Source organism: Mauremys mutica, chromosome 3 (assembly GCF_020497125.1).
Source record: "Mauremys mutica isolate MM-2020 ecotype Southern chromosome 3, ASM2049712v1, whole genome shotgun sequence".
Classification (NCBI taxonomy): Eukaryota; Metazoa; Chordata; order Testudines; family Geoemydidae; genus Mauremys; species Mauremys mutica.
The window spans coordinates 74,033,767-74,051,596 of NC_059074.1; the positions used below are offsets into that span (position 1 = coordinate 74,033,767).

The 17,830-nt window shown below is 44.7% G+C and overlaps 1 protein-coding gene across 6 annotated transcripts in view; it reads right to left on the reverse strand.

Annotated features, from left to right (window-relative positions):
* The window catches only part of GPR63 (G protein-coupled receptor 63), a 45,808-nt gene that overhangs the window by 26,209 nt on the left and 1,769 nt on the right, over positions 1-17,830 (reverse strand). For 2 of the 6 annotated variants that reach the window (XM_045011964.1, XM_045011963.1), the window contains exons 2-3: positions 2,583-2,727; positions 2,179-2,287 (exon numbers count right to left, since the gene is read on the reverse strand). The exons of 2 other annotated variants lie outside the window; for them this stretch is intronic. The gene's annotated coding sequence lies outside the window, so the exon portion shown is untranslated. The remainder of the gene's footprint in view (positions 1-2,178; positions 2,288-2,582; positions 2,728-17,830) is intronic. 2 more of the 6 variants (XM_045011967.1, XM_045011966.1) reach the window with 1 other exon arrangement.

Genomic DNA, 17,830 nt, shown 5'->3' on the forward strand with positions numbered 1-17,830 from the left:
TGCTATGTGTATTCACCAGAAGCACTTGTGTCGATGCAGTGTGTTACACCATGGGTAGGTATCACCATCGTCCAGTGTACTTTTGGGGAAGTTTTGGCAATGAAAGCCAAACGGGGACAGAAACGAGTCATGCTTGGCTGCCTTGGAGCAAGGAGTCAACTTCCAAGCACGCAACTTTCTCCATTTTGTAATGTCATCTATATCCCATAATTTTTGCACCTTTAAAAAAAAATCTCTCAAACCCATCTGGCCCTCCTCACTGTCCACCATCTCTGACAGAAACGCAGCCTGTACAATTCTGCACTATTGTCATGAGTGTTGCAAGCACAGGGCGCACAATACTTCAGTATTTGTAGAGTCACAAGAACCACTGAATCAGAGGGGAACATTCTGATTTTGTGGAGGACAGATTGATGTGGGACACAGCGAGAGCCAATTCAAGTTGTTGGTGCCATTCACAGAGCAGCTGCAGATGGTGAAGCATTGCTTCTGAGCCTGAGAAACAAGCACTAACTGGTGGGATCACATTGTAATACAGATTTGGGATGACGAGTGTAGCTGCAGAACTTTTGGATGTGCAAGGCCATGCTCCTGGATCTATATAGCAAGCTTGCACCAACCCTCCAGCACAGGGACATCAGAATTAGAGTTTCACTGTCTGTGGAGAAGCAATTGGCAATCACACTCTGAAAGTTTGCAACACCAGACTGCTATCAGTCAGTGGGAAATAATTTTGAAGGTAGAAAATCCACTATGGGGGCCCTTGCCATGCCAGCCTGCAGGGCCATTAATCGTCTCCTGCTATGCAGGACTGTGATTCTCAGCAATCTGGGATGGATGAATTTGCAGCAATGGATTTCCTGAACTGCAGCGGAGCAACAGACAGAACTCGTATTCCTATTTTGGCACTAGACCAGCTTGCCACAGATGCTGACATTTTTAAGAACACAGGACTGTACAGAAAGCTACAAGCAGGAACTTTCTTTCCCCATTGGTGGATTATCACTGGTGATGCTGCAATGTCAATAGTGATCCTGGGGAACCCAGCCTACCTAATTCAGGAAGCTGTACACCCGCCATCTTGACAGCACCAAGGAAAAATTAATCTATTGCCTCAGCAGGTACAGAATGATAGTTGATTGTGCTTTTGGTAGATTGAAGGGAGGCTGGCATTGTTTACTCACAAGACTGGATCTGAGTGAAAAATCATCCCAGTGGTTCTAGCTGCCTGCTGTGACCTGCACAATAACAGCTGGGAAGCAAAAGGGGAAATGTTGCAGCCAGGCTAGAGGGTGGAAGTTGAGCGGCTGTCTGGTGAATTTGAAAAGCTAGACACAAGGGCTATTAGAAGAGCTCAATGCAGAGCTATCCAACTCAGGGAGGCTTTGAAAGAGCACTTTAATAGTGAGTCATAGTAATGCATTGTGATGTACTGTGTTCTACCTCGCCCTGCTGTTCTGGTGCCTATTAGCAACTGCGAGGTGCTTGGTGCCCATGCATGAATGTAACACTGTCAATGCACCTATTACTTTTGTGGCGCTTGCTGTACATTTATGATCATTACACTGTGTTTGTTACTGATCCTCTGAGTTGTGTCACACTGTACAACGAGGAAGTGGATGCTTTCAATACTGCTGGGCATTCTGCAGCATATTTTGGGAGCTAATAAAGATGAATTATTTTCCAAACAATAGAATCTTATTGACTGACAGAAATACTGTAAAAAATTCTGCGCAAGTTAAAAGCAAGTACATAAAAAACTTAATACATTTATGAAACCAAGCATAAGAATATTGATTTCCATTTTAGCAACCGCTGCTCTCACAGGTCAGTGTACGTGAAGTTGTGGTTGTCCCAAATGCCCCCTAGTGTGGAACGGCAGGGGTAGGGATGCACCCCCAGATTCCATTTGGAATGTTGAGGGGAGCATAGGGAGGTGCTATAATGGAGTTCTCCAGAGGCGGAAAAGGAAGATGAGTCCATGATTGTTAAACCTGTAGGTCCACAAGAGTTTGCAGCAGCTGTGTTTGCTGCTGGAAAAGCTTCATTATGGAGTGGTGCATCTCCCTCTCCTCTTTCTGCTGAGAGTTTCTCAAGTCTGCTCTTTCCTTCTCCATACAGTCTGCAATATTCACCCTCCAGGCCCTCTGCTCATGGTCTGATACAGCACTGGCTTACAGGATCTCACTGAACTTGTCATCCCGAGTCCTCTTCTTTCTCCTCCTTAACTGGCTACGGCATTGTGTGGGTGTGGAGCAGGAACCCCTCAAGGTCATAACAGCAGCAGCTACAGATGAAACACACAGAGGTACCACTGTAAGTATAGTCACAGTAGAAAGCAAAAGTAAAGATTTCAGAACTCCCTTCCCTTGCTCCCCTAAAGTTTTAAACGAGACATGCTTAAGGACACTTCTGCTTTGAAGTGCTTGTGCACCGCACCACTCACTGCACCAGCCATGGTGAGCATGGCCTGCCAGGGGCGAAGGAAACGAGTAGGGAATTGCTCAGTTGCATGAAGTCATGAGTAGAGGGAAATGGTACTAAATACTGGAACCATTTTCTACAGGTAGTGGTGATTTTACCTAATATCTCACTCCTGAAGGTGATAAAGGCACCAAGAATACAGCTGCTGCTGGCATCCCGAAACCGCCAGGGCCTATATGCCGTTAGCCTGTTGACTGCGATGGTGACTACCAAAGTTATTGTTGACTGGCACAGGAAAGCGTCCTACCACGGAGAAAGAAATAGGCATGCCATCTGTAGAAACCTTCAGGAAAGGATTACAGAGTAACTCCATAAAAGTCTTACCAGGATCTCTGAGGGACATCCCTGCATACGTAAACAAACTGCTCCACATGACCCACTGCCCCCACCTAACTCTACAGGGGAACAAAAAGCAGAGAACAACACTACCTCTCTAGTTACACTGCTACCTCTTCTAGTAGTAAATTAGTGAAAAAAGTCAATAGCTGTGTCCTGCTAAGTTGGGGGCATCATCAGTACTTCATTGTAATGGAAAATACATTTACACACTTACCCAACATTTGTTCCCCTGCATTGGGCTCAGATGTGCTTTACTGGACTGTGGTGGAGTCTCAAACAGGTCTTGTCTTGTAGCACAGCTGGACCACCCCCCTCCAGTCACATGCTCACCAGTCTCCTCCTCTTCCTCCTCCTTGTCCTATTTCAAGGCAAGGGCCTGTGACTCCGGCTCCTTGGAGGTATACACCATGCTCTGTGGAGTGCAGGTGGGGTCTCCGCCAACTATGGCATGCAGCTCTTTGTAAAAGCAGCTGGTCTGTGACTCAGCACCAGATCGACTGTTGGCCTCCCAAGCCTTCTGATATGCCTGCCACAGCTCCTTCGCTTTCACTTGGCACTGTTGCTGATCTCTGTTGTACTCCTTCTCCTGCATCTCCTGTGCAATCTGCTCATGGATGTCCACATTTCTATGGCTGGTCCATAGCTGTGCCTGCACAGCCTCTTCTCACCACAGGCCCAGGAGATCGAATAGCTCCCGTCTACTCCAGGCCAGAGTGCATCTGAAGCGTGTAGCTGGCATGGTCAGTTGGGCAGTTGCAGACAACAGTGGAGAGCTGCTCAATGTGCTCGGTAAGATGGACAATCAGAAAAAAGCCTTTCAAACATTTGAGAGCTTGTAAAGTGTGTGTAGGGGGATGGGGGTGGGGGGAGAGAGAGAGAGAGAGGAAGCTTCCATTCTCGGTCACTCCTGAGCTGTGGAGATCACAATTGTGACCAGAGTGGTCATTGTCAGGCATTGTGGGACAGCTGCTGAAGGACTTTTAGGGACAACATGGGTAATGCAATGTCTGCACGCACTCATGCTATGTCACCCTCATTACATCAACCACGGCTCAGGGAGCTGGTGTAATTGTGTTGCCATAAGAGAGTGCTTATTTAATAATTAGAATTTGCGTACAGCTTAATTAAGAATGCATAAGGCAGCTAATACATATGGATATGGCTCGCCAACTTTTTAGTGTAGACCAGAAGATAGAGGTCGTCTTGAATCAGCACTGTAATAAATGTCTAGACTAGAAACACTACAGCGTATGTGACAGTGTAGAAAAACTATACCCCCAACAGAATTAGTTCCAAATTCAAGACCTGGTCCTTATTTAAAATCAATGAAACAAGAAGTAAATGTAAAAATGTTAAAGCACCCGTATGAGATTACAAAGCTATGCTGACCTAACTCCCAGTTCTTTAAGACGCATGTATGATCGTTTACACAGTTGCCCGGCAGAGTGCACTTTGCCCTGCCATAGCACCTCTAGAGGGCGGAACTTCACACCCAGTCCCCGCTCCCCGGAAGTCAAGGGGCGGGGCAGAAGTAGAAAATGCGCATGCCCAAGCTCAGTCAAACCCACCCTTCGCCGGGAGTATACGATGCTCTTAGCAGAAATAAGGTAACTGCCCATACTGGCCGGAGCTTCCCCTCGAAAAGAATTAATACTATGAGCCCGCTGAGTATTGACAGCCCTTTCGTGGGAGGAAAGCCCCCAGGATTGCCGAAGCAGGTTGAGAGGACTAGGCCCTGCTGTTACCCAGAGAGATGTATCGCCGTCCTAACTCCCAGAAGAGCTACCGGACCTGCCCCACCCTCCACCAAGGGCAGACCGACTGGCCTGAACCTATGCGACGGACGAGGTAGGCCTTTCCCCCATGGAAAGGTGTAGCCCGGGGTACCGACCCTTGTGCGGCTGAGGGCACTGATGTGCCCATTTTATGTGCGTATGGATGATCCCCACTGACTGCAGCGGGTCCATCTTGTGGCTGGGTACGTGTGGGTAGATTTTGTGGGCCAGAAATACCCTCACGGGTGGCAGTCTCACCTCAACCCTAGCGCTCTGGCATAGCAGCTTAGCACTTGGCTTTTCAAAAAGCCCTAGACAATTTGCGTAGAGCTGCTGTTTTGCTGCCCCGCCTATTATTACTTTTCTGAGGAGCTTGGGGTCTTAAAGCTGCTCAGCCCCTGCCTGAGGGTCTAAATAGAGCGGCTGTTTTGCTGCCCCGCCCTGACTGAGGGCTTCTAGGCTTTATGGACTTGAACTGCTGCTCAGCCCTTATGGGGGTGCAAGCATTCTATTAATCTATGCCCGCCTACACACTGTTACAGACTGAAAGTCATTTTATACAGACCCTGCCTGATTAATCCTCAGGGCTACATTGCTGTTGCCCCGCCCTGCTCCAAAGGCCCAGGGCTCAGGGAGCTGGTGTAACTGTGTTGCCCTCCCCTAAGAGGAGGGCTTACATCAACTGCTGTTGCCCTGCCCCGCTCCAGAGGCTAGGGCTGATGCAAGGTCAGCTTACATTGATTAGAGAGGGACCAGGGCTTATTGAGAGGTGCTGTTGCCCTGCCCTGTAATAAATGGGCCAGGACTACCTGAAACACTACAGCGTTTTCCAGTGCTCCAAAGACCCCCAGGCTTATTGATACTGCTGTTGCTGCCCCAAATTCAGAGGGCCCTGGTCCGATCTAAAACGTTAGGTCCCCGTGACTCCATAGCTAGCAGGCGAACAGAAGTGAGTCGGTGTGGCTCCCCTCCTGCCCGCTGGAGGGTCGAGCCCCGACCGACCGAGTGTAGACGCAGTTATGTTGATGGAAGAATGCTTCCACTAATGTAGCTACCGTCATTTGAGGAATTGATGGTGTTCCATAAGAGTGCATAAAAATCGATAAAATTAAAAAATATGTTTTTTTAAATCAAACACAGGTTTGTTTAACTTTTTAAATAAACCTATTTAAAACTAAATTTGAAATTAGCAATCTATGTGGAGATCTAAATTTATTATAATATATTAAAATGATTTAAACAAAAAAAATTATAAACAGTACATATTTGTTGCCAAGGTTTAAAGAAAATCAAACCACTGAACTAGTAGAAGTCATTGGCTTAGCACCTGGAACCAGAGTTTGCTGACATGCCTAATCCACTTTTATAGCAACAGTCTCTTCTGCAGGTTCATAAAAAACATTTTCTTCATTTCAGTTTATTCAACTAGTTCAGTTCAATGACTAGCTCATTCAAAGTTAAGAAACCAACTGGGAGCTGAAAAAAGTACGTGAGAGGATGAAAACTACCAGTTCTAAAATCTTGAAGGCCATGAGGATAGGAATCAGTTCAACTGATTAACTACAGATAATATTTCCTTTAAGAAATCAATTTTCAATGCAAAACTTTTGATAAGCTTTTTTCCCCTTCTGCATCTAGCATATTTAATGTATTTTTTAAATAAAAATATTTAAAATGCTGTTTTAGTGCATTTTTTATTTCCATCCAAATAGAACTTGACAAATCACAATTAAAAAATTAATGATCTAGTCAATAAGAAATAGATCATTCATCATTTTCTAATTGAAAATGTAAAAATTAAGAATCTGAATGAATGTAAATTAATTTATATAATTACGTAAATATATACATGTATAGATATGGCACAGTCTCCTGTTAGCAAAAAGAAGCACCAAACTTAGAACAAAGGCTATATTTAATTGCAAATCAACATTTTTAGTGATTACCAACCAATGACGATCAACCTTTAAGAAAAGAACTAAAAAGTACAATTGAAAACACGACTGAGATTGATTATTTAAATCAACGTTTCCTGCTTGCTGATTTAAGTCATGATCAGTGATGCTGCTATGCCAGCACAGTCTCCTTAGCGTAGACAAACCCTCAGTGGTCCTGGAGGCCAAACTAACTTTTCAGCTCTAATGGTGAGCCCTTGAAATCAAAGTTGTGGCATCCTGGGGACGGAGGCTCTTCATTTCCACTACATGTGTTGATTCTTCTCTGTGAACAGAGGGATTCCATCTCCTGGGCTGTTACTACATATACCTTTCTAAAGCACTTACTTCACACACACACAAACCTCTGATGAGAGATTGAGTGCAAGCATGCGCTCGAGTGCACTCTTTAAATGCTTCAAGGAGGATTTTTGGTTAATTTATTAAAATATATATATATAATATAAAATATAAGTTAGAATAACTTATATTTGTGTACTTACATAAACACACTTTTTTTTAAATATATAATACAAGAAGTTACAACAAAATACCCAGGGCAGGACAATACAACTGAATAGCTTCCTAGTTAGGCACACCTATATAAACACTGACCAACATACACACCAACTCTTGTCAATAACATCCAAAATGTTTCTGGAAAGTGTAGGGGACAATTTCCTGGTGCAAGTGCTGGAGGAACCAACTAGGGGAAAAGCTCTTCTTGACCTGCTGCTCACAAACAGGGAAGAAATAGTAGAGGAAGCAATAGTGGATGGGAACCTGGGAGGCAGTGACCATGAGATGGTCGAGTTCAGGATCCTGACACAAGGAAGAAAGGAGAGCAGTAGAACAGAGACCCTGGACTTCAGAAAAGCAGACTTTGACTCCCTCAGGGAACTGATGGGCAAGGTCCCCTGGGAGAATAACATGACGGGGAAAGCTGGCTGTATTTTAAAGAATCCTTATTGAGGTTGCAGGAACAAACCATCCCGATGTGTAGGAAGAAAAGTAAATATGGCAGGCGACCAGCTTGGCTTAACAGTGAAATCCTTGCTCATCTTAAACACAAAAAAACAGCTTACAAGAAGTGGAAGACTGGACAAATAACCAGGGAGGAGTATAAAAGTATTGCTCAGGCATGCAGGAGTGAAATTAGGAAGGCCAAATCACACTTGGAATTGCAGATACCCGGAGATGTTAGGAGTAACAAGAAGGGTTTCTTCAGGTATGTTAGCAACAAGAAGAAAGTCAAGGAAAGTGTGGGCCCCTTGCTGAATGAGGGAGGGAACCTAGTGACAGAGGATGTGGAGAAAGCTAGTGTACTCAATGCTTTTTTTGCCTCTGTCTTCACAGACAAGGTCAGCTCCCAGACAGCTGCACTCTGCAGCACGGTATGGGGAGGAGGTGACCAGCTCTCTGTGGAGAAAGTAGTAGTTCGGGACTATTTAGAAAAGCTGGGCGAGCACAAGTCCATGGGGCCGGATGCACTGCATCCGAGGGTGCTAAATGAGTTGGCCGATGAGATTGCAGAGCCATTGGCCATTATCTTTGAAAAATCATGGCGATCGGGGGAGGTCCCGGATGACTGGAAAAAAGCTAATATAGTGCCCATCTTTAAAAAAGGGAAGAAGGAAGATCCAGGGGACTACAGGCCAGTCAGTCTCACCTCAGTCCCTGGAAAAATCATGGAACAGGTCCTCAAGGAATCAATTCTGAACCACTTAAAGGAGGGGAAGGTGATCAGGAACAGTCAGCATGGATTCACCAAGGGCAAGTCATGCCTGACTAACCTAATTGCCTTCTATGATGAGATAACCGGCTCTGTGGATGAGGGGAAAGCAGTGGATGTGCTATTTCTGGACTTTAGCAAAGCTTTTGATACAGTCTCCAACAGTATTCTTGCCAGCAAGTTAAAGAAGTATGGGCTGGATGAATGGACAGTAAGGTGGATAGAAAACTGGCTAGATGGTCGGGCTCAACGGGTAGTGATCAATGGTTCCATGTCTAGTTGGCAGCCGGTATCAAGTGGAGTGCCCCAAGGGTCGGTGCTGGGGCCGGTTTTGTTCAATATCTTCATTAACGATCTGGAGGATGGTGTGGACTGCACCCTCAGCAAGTTTGCAGATGACACTAAACTGGGAGGAGTGGCTGATACGCTGGAGGGTAGGGATAGGACACAGAGGGACCTAGACAAATTAGAGGATTGGGCCAAAAGAAATATGATGAGGTTCAACAAAGACAAGTGCAGAGTCCTGCACTTAGGACGGAAGAATCCCATGCATTGCTACAGACTAGGGACCGAATGGCTGGGCAGCACTTCTGCAGAAAAGGACCTACGGGTTACGGTGGACGAAAAGCTGAATATGAGTCAACAGTGTGCCCTTGTTGCCAAGAAGGCTAATGGCATTTTGGGTTGTATAAGTAGCGGCATTTCCAGCAGATCGAGGGACGTGATCATTCCCCTCTATTCAGCTCTGGTGAGGCCTCATTTGGAGTACTGTGTCCAGTTTTGGGCCCCACACTACAAGAAGGATGTGGATAAATTCGAGAGAGTCCAGCGGAGGGCAACAAAAATGATTAAGGGGCTGGAGCACATGACTTATGAGGCGAGGCTGAGGGAACTGAGATTGTTTAGCCTGCAGAAGAGAAGAATGAGGGGGGATTTGATAGCTGCTTTCAACTACCTGAAAGGGGGTTCCAAAGAGGATGGATCTAGACTGTTCTCAGTGGTAGAAGATGACAGAACAAGGAGTAATGGTCTCAAGTTGCAGAGGGGAAGGTTTAGGTTGGACATTAGGAAAAACTTTTTCACTAGTAGGGTGGTGAAGAACTGGAATGGGTTACCTAGGGAGGTGGTGGAATCTCCTTCCTTAGAGGTTTTTAAGGTCAGGCTTGACAAAGCCCTGGCTGGGATGATTTAGTTGGGTTTGGTCCTGTTTTGAGCAGGGGGTTGGACTAGATGACCTCCTGAGGTCCCTTCCAACCCTGAGATTCTATGATTCTATGAAAATCACAAATAGATTTTGGGAGAAAAACCTCAAAAGTGACAAATAATACAGAAGACTTTAAACCTAAATGATCTGATAGAATACAAGGCTCAATGGAATAAGGCTAAAGTACTAAATAAATCCTGATGTTCTGCAGGTTAAGCAACACAAAATTCAATTTTTCTATTTCAGAATCATTTTCAACACTTTTTTAAAAAGCATCTTTACTACTTTTTTGAGAAATCATACTTTTTCATTATTATAAACACAGAACTTTAGAGGATGCTCAAAAAGGTGTGATTTTATGAAATATAGTAAATCCTAAAGTAATAAACTGCTCTAATAGTTTTTAGAGTCTATCCAATTCAGCTGTCGAAAGATATGATTTTTACAATCTTCATATAAAAATCTGCTTTTTTCTTTGTACATCTGTTGCATAAATTTTCTCTCTGGAATTTAAAGTAACTCAAATTGAGCACCCTAAATTAGTGGACACTTTTGACCTTAATTTCTCTGTACCTCAGCTTTCATCATAAAATGTGGATAATACCACCTCCTGGCCTCACAGTAGTGTTCTGAGGATAAATTAATTAACGTTTGTAAAGCGTTATGATACTATAGTGATGAACACTATAGAAAATTAATGATGAAATGAATAATTCTGTCTTCGGAGCAGGGTTTGAATAGTGTGCCGCACATAAGGCATGGGACCACACAGTGAACAACGAGGAGAAAACAAAATACAGAGTAGCTGCTCATTAAGTGAACACTGCCCATCCTGTGCACTGAATGAGGAAGGAATCCTGTGGAAAAGCAGCATGTAATCATGTAATTAAAGACTATCATCAGGGCCAGCCTAAGACCAAATGGCACCCTAAGCAAGGAGCATCTTCAGCACCTGCCCCCCCCCCCTCAATTTGTTAAACTTTTGAATACCTTATTTTTTATTGCATTTGTAGCCCATTTCACGACTTGGATGCACAATTTGTATGCATGATTTATCCCTCTCATATAAGATGCTAACAACAAAAATAGCACCCCAAGCCCGATGCCCTCCAAGCACGGCACCCAGGGAGTCGCCTGCCCCTAAATCTGGCCCTGTGTATCATAATGCATAAGCATAAAGGAGCTGAATTAAGATTGCAGAAGCAACTTTAATTCTGGCATTTTTCCTAACTTTTGTGTGCTTGACTTTGAAACCTTAATGTTCTTTTAACACAGTTTTGTATGTGTAACATTATAGGCTGGGCTGTTAGCACTGCTGATTATTGAGGCGGCCAGTTACTTCCCATTATAAAACCCTGTTTTCAATTGCTTTTAACTTGGCCAAAAAAAAAAAAAACCCCCACAACCCACACACACACAATATTTCTGGGGAAATTCCAGTGAAAATAGTTCAGCCACTTCCCAGAAAAAGGCTAAGAAAAAATATGTTGTTTTGCCCATATTACTCCTGGGGAAACTGCAAAATTCTGCATTGCGCAGTGGTGCAGAAATTAACATTGTGTACGCAGAATTCCCTTTCCCCCACAGAAAAGGGCTGCAGTGCTGCTAGCTGTCATGAGAGGCTACTGGACCCAGCAGAGCCCAGCTCACACATAGAAAACACTGCTGGGGGGGAGGGAGAGGGAGGAGCTAGAGGGTTCCTGGCAGCTGCAGTTCCCAGCACCTCTTGTGTGAAGGAGAAGGCAGTGCACAGGAAACTCCAGTGCTCCAGGCTGTTTCTCCCTCTGGATCCCTGGGTTCTAGGGGAGAAGGGGGGTGGGTGTCTGGGCTGGCGGAAATGGCTAGGCTCTGGGGGAGCAGGGGATGTGAGTATCTGGGCTAGGGGGGGCCCCCCAAGGCTCGTCTGTGGGGAGATGGGAGTTCAGGTGTATTGGCAGGGCTCTGTTGGGGAAGGGGTTGTGGGTGTCTGACCCCCCCCAGCTGGACTCTAAGGGCAGGGAGAAAGGGGCAGAGAAACAGGAACTGGGTTGTCATAGAGGTTTCTTTAACTCTCTAGTCCTGAGTGAAATTTTGTGTGTGTCTGTATTGTTAAAGACATACTTGCTGACAGGTATTTTGAAATAAATTACCAAAATAATTGAAAATGGTGTGATTATGTACTGTTGTTATTGTAAATAAATTGTAAATAAAATTTGCAGAATTTTAAAATATTGTGCACAGAATTTTTAATTTTTTGGCACAGAATGTCCCAAGGGTACCATATTAAAAAATTCCATCAGCCTGTCCTTTGAAAAGTTCTCATGCCATCATGCTTTGAAGCAAGCATTTTAAACTTGGCAGGGGTTTGGCCTTTGCATCAGTGATGTGCCTTTTGCTCTCACCAAGAAAATCCACCCAGATTTAGCCAAGCTATAAGCCTGGGGGGGGGGGGGGAGAGAAGAGGGAAACGCGCCGTTTGCACATGCTCAGTAGAGACTTCTTGGGAATTTAGCTGCTAAAATATAAGAATCCCTCCACACTGGCTATGCTTCAGCCCAGGACTGAGTAGAACTTTCCCTGAAATTATACCTCTGGGCTGCTATAGGCCCTGCTGGGTTTGGGCACCAGAACTGAGAGCAGGGAGCCAGTCTCTCCTGTGCTTTCAATGACCCCCCCGCCCGATGATACCCAGGCAGCATGGAGGAGGATAATGCCTGATTTGAATGCTGAGGGGGAACTAGAGCCAGACAGGGAGAATAGACAGAACAGCTAGAGAAAGGGGGGGTGGGGAAAGAACTAGGAGCGGGAGCTGTGGAGACATTGAGACTGGGCCTGAAGCCAGGAGGGGATATAAGCAGGTGTTTTGGGACAGAGATTGGGACCGGCTAGGCAAGAAGGCTGGAAATGGGAGCTTCAGGTGAACTGTGACTGGCTGAGCAAGAAGACTGGGATGAGAACCCTGAGGAAACTGGGCCTGCATAGACAAGGAGAATGGTATTAGGATGAGGAGTCTGATCTGGGGAAGAGACAGGTTGGAGGGGACAAGGAGGAAGGGTCACACTTTGGGATGGAAATGGGCAGAAAAGTCTGTACCCACTAGAGCACACTTCCCACCACAGCCTTGAATGGAACTCAAGATTTTGGAGTTTCACCATTCCTCTGCTGCCACCAAATACCTACTGCTATCAGTTAGTCTGTTAGCTTAAGTGGCACAAGTCTGCATGCGGTTAAAGGTTCAAATGCTACGGAAGTCAACTACACAGGCATCAATAGGATGCCACATGATCAAATTTCTGCTTTTTCAGTATGAGTTTTAGAAAGCCTAGGAATTACACACACAAAAACTAAGTTAAAAGAACACAGGCAACCTTAATTCTGGCATTTCCTAACATTTACATGCTTGACTTTGCAATCTTAATAATGTTTATTTTGACAGTTATGTGTGTGCTATCTATCTATATCTATATATCTAGATAGATAGATGACAACAAATTATACCCAATTCAGGAAGGTACTTAAAAAGTGCCAATGAAGTCAGTTGGACTACTCCTATACTTCAAATTAGGCATGTGCTGAAATACCTTACTTAATCAGGGCCTTAGACAGTAAACGATGCTTCAGAAAAGAAAGGTGTTGAAACATTTGAATACTGAGACACATCATATGCTTGTATCTTATGCAGAGGCGGATTTACCATGAAACAAACAGCGCAGTGGCATGGGGCCCCCAATGACAGGGGGCCCCCCAAAAATCCAGAACAAATCTCGTCTGACAACCTGCCCCCAAGTCCCGGACGGCGGCACAGAAGGGCTCAGACAGGCAGGCTACCTCCATTCCATGGCCAGTGGCCCGCACTACTCCTGGAAGCAGCTGGCTGCTGGCATGTCTCTGCGTGCCCTTGGTGTGGGGGTGGGGAGGCAGCGCCGTGCACTGCCCCCGCCCCAAACAGAGCACAGAGACCCACTGCACCCCTCCCCGCAAGGGGCGTGCAGATACATGCCAGCAGCAGGGCTAAGGTGGCTCCCTGCCCATGCTGCCTCCCTCCTTCTCCGCTGCGCCGCTCCCAAAAGCAGCTGGCATGTCCGTGCAGCCCCTGGGGGCGGGAAGATGTCTCCATGCGTAGCCCCTGACCTGACTCCTCAGCTCCCATTGGGGGAACTGCAGCCAATGATAGCTGCAGAAGCAGCGTGCCGAGACCCCCCTGCCCTCCCCGCCTAGAAGCTGCCGCCAGAGGGGTAAGCGCCACCCCCCAACTTCCTGCCCCAACCCAGAGCCTGCACCCAAACTTCCTCTCAGAGCCTGCACTCCTCACTCCCTCCCACACCCCAACCCCCTGCACCACCCCAGAGCCCGCACCTAAACTCCCTCCCAGAGCCCAACCCCCACACTCCCTCCAGCATCCCAATGCCCTGGCCCAATCAAGGTACCTCACTTTATTTTCATTTACTTCCTATTACTTGTAATATAGGAGGAGGATGAAGAAAGAAAGAATGAAAAATGGGGATGGGGGGGCAGATAAGAGAGAATGTTCTTTTTCTTGGCTGGGTCCCGAGGGGGGCTGGCCCAAAATTGAAGCGGCACACAGGGCCCCACTAACTCTAGATCCGCCACTGATCTTATGAGGTTTCTTTCAAGTAAATTTACATGGAATGACTAAACTGGGGCTTCAGCTCAGAAACTGCTTTAAGCACTTGCTGTGTTCCAATGTGTAGTTAAAGTTAAGTGTGTACTTAAGTACTTTCCTGAACTGCAACCTAAGTGATTAAAAGCTTCATGTCCCTGCTCTTCCCCTTTTTACTAACTAAGTGTTAAATAGTATTCCTCCCTCATTATAAAAAGTTCTATGGAATTAGTTTAGTCTTGGGGTCTTGACTTGTAATGTATAAAACATATGTGCTGTGTTTTATAATGTTGAATTATTTCTAACATTTAAAATATCAATGTAATTCATCATGTTCTTCTTTATTCGGGTTCATCAATACTTGAGAAAAGTACATAGCAAGTCTAAATTCTTAGTTGTACTACCAATTTGGATGGTAGTTATAGACCAGGGATTGGCAACCTTTGGCCCGTGGCCTGCCAGGGTAAGCACCCTGGCAGGCCGGGCCAGTTTGTTTACCTGCTGTGTCGGCAGGTTCAGCCGATCGTGGCTCTCCAGGCCAATGAGGGCAGTGGGAAGCCGCGGCCAGCACATCCCTCGGCCCACGCCGCTTCCCACAGCCCCCTTTGGCCTGAAGCGGTGAACCACGGCCAGTAAACCTGTGGATGTGGCAGGTAAACAAACCGGCCCGGCTCGCCAGGGTAAGCACCCTGGCGAGTCGCGTGCCAAAGGCTGCCAATCCCTGTTATAGGCCTTAGCACACAGACACAGAAACGACACATGCTTTTTAAAATATATTGCTTTCCTGAGGGGCATTGTAGCCTACTGGGTTCCAGTCCTGGCTCTACCACTGGCTGGCTGGCTAACCAACCATGGGCAAGTCACTTTACTTCTCTGTATTTCTGTTTTCCCATCTGTAAAATGAGGATAATGATACTGACTTCCTTTGTAAAGCACTTTGAGGTCTTCTATGTAAGAGGCTAGGACTATTATCTAGACACATCAAAATATCTTCCCTCACAATCGCCCCCAAAAAAACCATAACATAACATACGGTACACACACATAGTGTAGAACCAAGATGAGACCAAGAATCCAAAACACACCATAGATTTGAACCAAGAAGCAAGATGCATATTTACAAAATTCCAGACTAATTTCACATGCCTAAGATTTGTTCATAATTCTGATGGAAAAGGACCAGTGCATCAAGAAAGCTTCTTGGACTTCTGCCATGATAACTACTTTAAAACCAGCTTTGAGCCATTTAGCCCAAGCATTGTGTCATGCTAGTTGCTGCAGAGTAAATAATTTCCCGTCGAGTAAAAAAACAAAAACAAAAAAAACTGTTCTATTGAAAGTGTTCCTCCACTCAAATAAAAGGCCTTGGTGTAAGAATATTGGCAGGCTCTAGGTTGGAGTCTCATACCCTTACTCACATTGAATAACACCTTACTAGCCCAGTGGGTCTGCCCCAGAAGCAAATTTGGAGTGGGAGGAGGAAGTTGTGCCAGCCCTTTCCTGACACAGCTTACTTCCGCCTCTGCTGCACTGGCCAGTTCCTAAGGTGAGGGCGTGGGGGAATGGAGTCAAGCCTTTACCCGCTCCCTGCCTGACCCCATATGCAGAAGAGAAGAGCAGCATCACAGAGACAGCTGCTCTCCCCAGCTCTCCTGTATAACTTGATGTTGTGGGTAGCCAACACAAGGGAATGCGGGAGAAGCTTGGGTTTCCTTATGCCCCCTATGCAAGTGAATTAGGCCACTTATAATTGAGCCCACTGAGATCAATGGGATTACTCATTGAGCAAGGTGTTACTCAACATAGATAAGGGTACCAGAATGTGGCCTGAAATGAGCAAAGGCAAAGTATGTTGGTAGACATTCTACCCAATTATGATATTTAATTGATCACAACATCTTTTGTTTATTCAAGACAGTGGAATGTAATATAGATTGGAATGAATACGCAAAACGTCTACCAGTGAAATAAGGCACTAAGAAGGTGCTAATCCCTATATATACACATTTTAATGCCCCCATCATATCTACAGCACTTCAAAGCAGGACCAATGTCTTACACTAGATGTAAGAGACTCCTCCAGATTTCTTTCTACTACAGTAAGTAAAGTTATCTTCACACAAATGCTTACACAAGAGCAATATCTGTTTCGAACTTCAAAACTCCAAGCCTCTTCTACTGTTTCATCACTTAGGGCTAGTCTACAATACCAAATCTACCAATGCAGCTGCAACACTGCAGCACATCTGGTGAAGAGCTCTCCCATCAGCATAATAAAACCACCTCCAAGAGAGGTGATAGCTATGTCAGCAGGAGAAACTATCCTGCTGACATAGCATTGTCCACACCGGTACTTAGGTTGGTGCAACTTAAGTCACTCGGGGAGTGGGGAAAGGATGGCTTATTCACACCAAGCAACATAAGTTATACCGACATAAGTAGTAGTGTGTACAAACCCTTAGCATGCTATGCCTCTAAACATCATCTACTCTTACTATTAAAGGGAGATTTTCAGAGTGGCACAGGAATGAAATGTGAAAACAGTGTGACCAGCCATTACCCTATGAAAAGTGTCAACATCTCTTAACAGATGAGCAGATAATGGGAAATGAGTATGCTCCTGTCAGTTTTGTCCTGCTTGGTTAAAGCTGTTCACATGCAGTTTTTGCATATGATCCACTAATATTTTCATGATTCATATTATTTTCTCAATTTACAAAGGCAGCTATCCATTTGACACACACTGTAATAATAAGGACACTGTCTAATAACTTATGCATAAGCAAAGCATCTGGGTTTCTGATGTGGGATAGTATGAGTGCAAAAATTCAACTTCAGTTATGGAAACCAGCAAAAATTATTCAAATAAAAAAAAAACCACCTCAATACTACTGGTCAGCGTCAAATCTGCTTCTGTACACAGGTTCATTACGATGAAATGTTTTAGTCTAATATGACCCTGGGAACTTGACCACATAAGTGTTAAACCTGACATCACTGACAGTAGAGAGAGTAGAACACTTTGCAAACATTGAAGCAAAAACACACTGGTGAGCTGGCAGCGCTTGGTTTCTCTCATTCAAGTAACTGCTTTTTTACAAAACAGCTTTTAACAGATATCCAGAAATGGTCTACTTAATCTGAGAAATTGTCCCTCATATCAGATTCTTATTCTCTCTGCTATAAGATCAGCTATGTACCATATGTTCCTCACAATAGCAAAAAATGCATTGTACAAAATATATTTCCCAGTATTTAAACATTAATTCTTCAATAAAAATGAACAATTTTTGACAGTCCCCTCCCCCACCCACACAACTTGCTTGTCACATCTTCTGCCCCATTTTTTTTGCAAATGTAGATGTTGCTTATATCTTTATGCATATATATTCCTTTGTTTCACTCCATTTTCATGGGGAAACAATTATACCTTAATTGATTTGCCAAAAAATGTCTTTATGAAATGTTTCAGTAAGTAGAATTGTAGTGTGTCTTGTATTATTTGTCTTTGTGCAGTCATGTATGAAAGATGCTATGCACAAAGTTGCATTGTATACACAAATCCCACAAATAAAATTGTTCTAACCTGATGGGGCACTTTTTTGGCTAAGAGTCACTCTTCAATCAAAAATATATCAATGGGTGTATGTTAGTATTTTTGTCTAATAAAAAACTTTGCACAATCAAGATCTTAGATACAAAACACTGCAGGTAACTACAGAAAATCCAAAAATAACTAGATAGATAGTGTTGCAGTTCTCA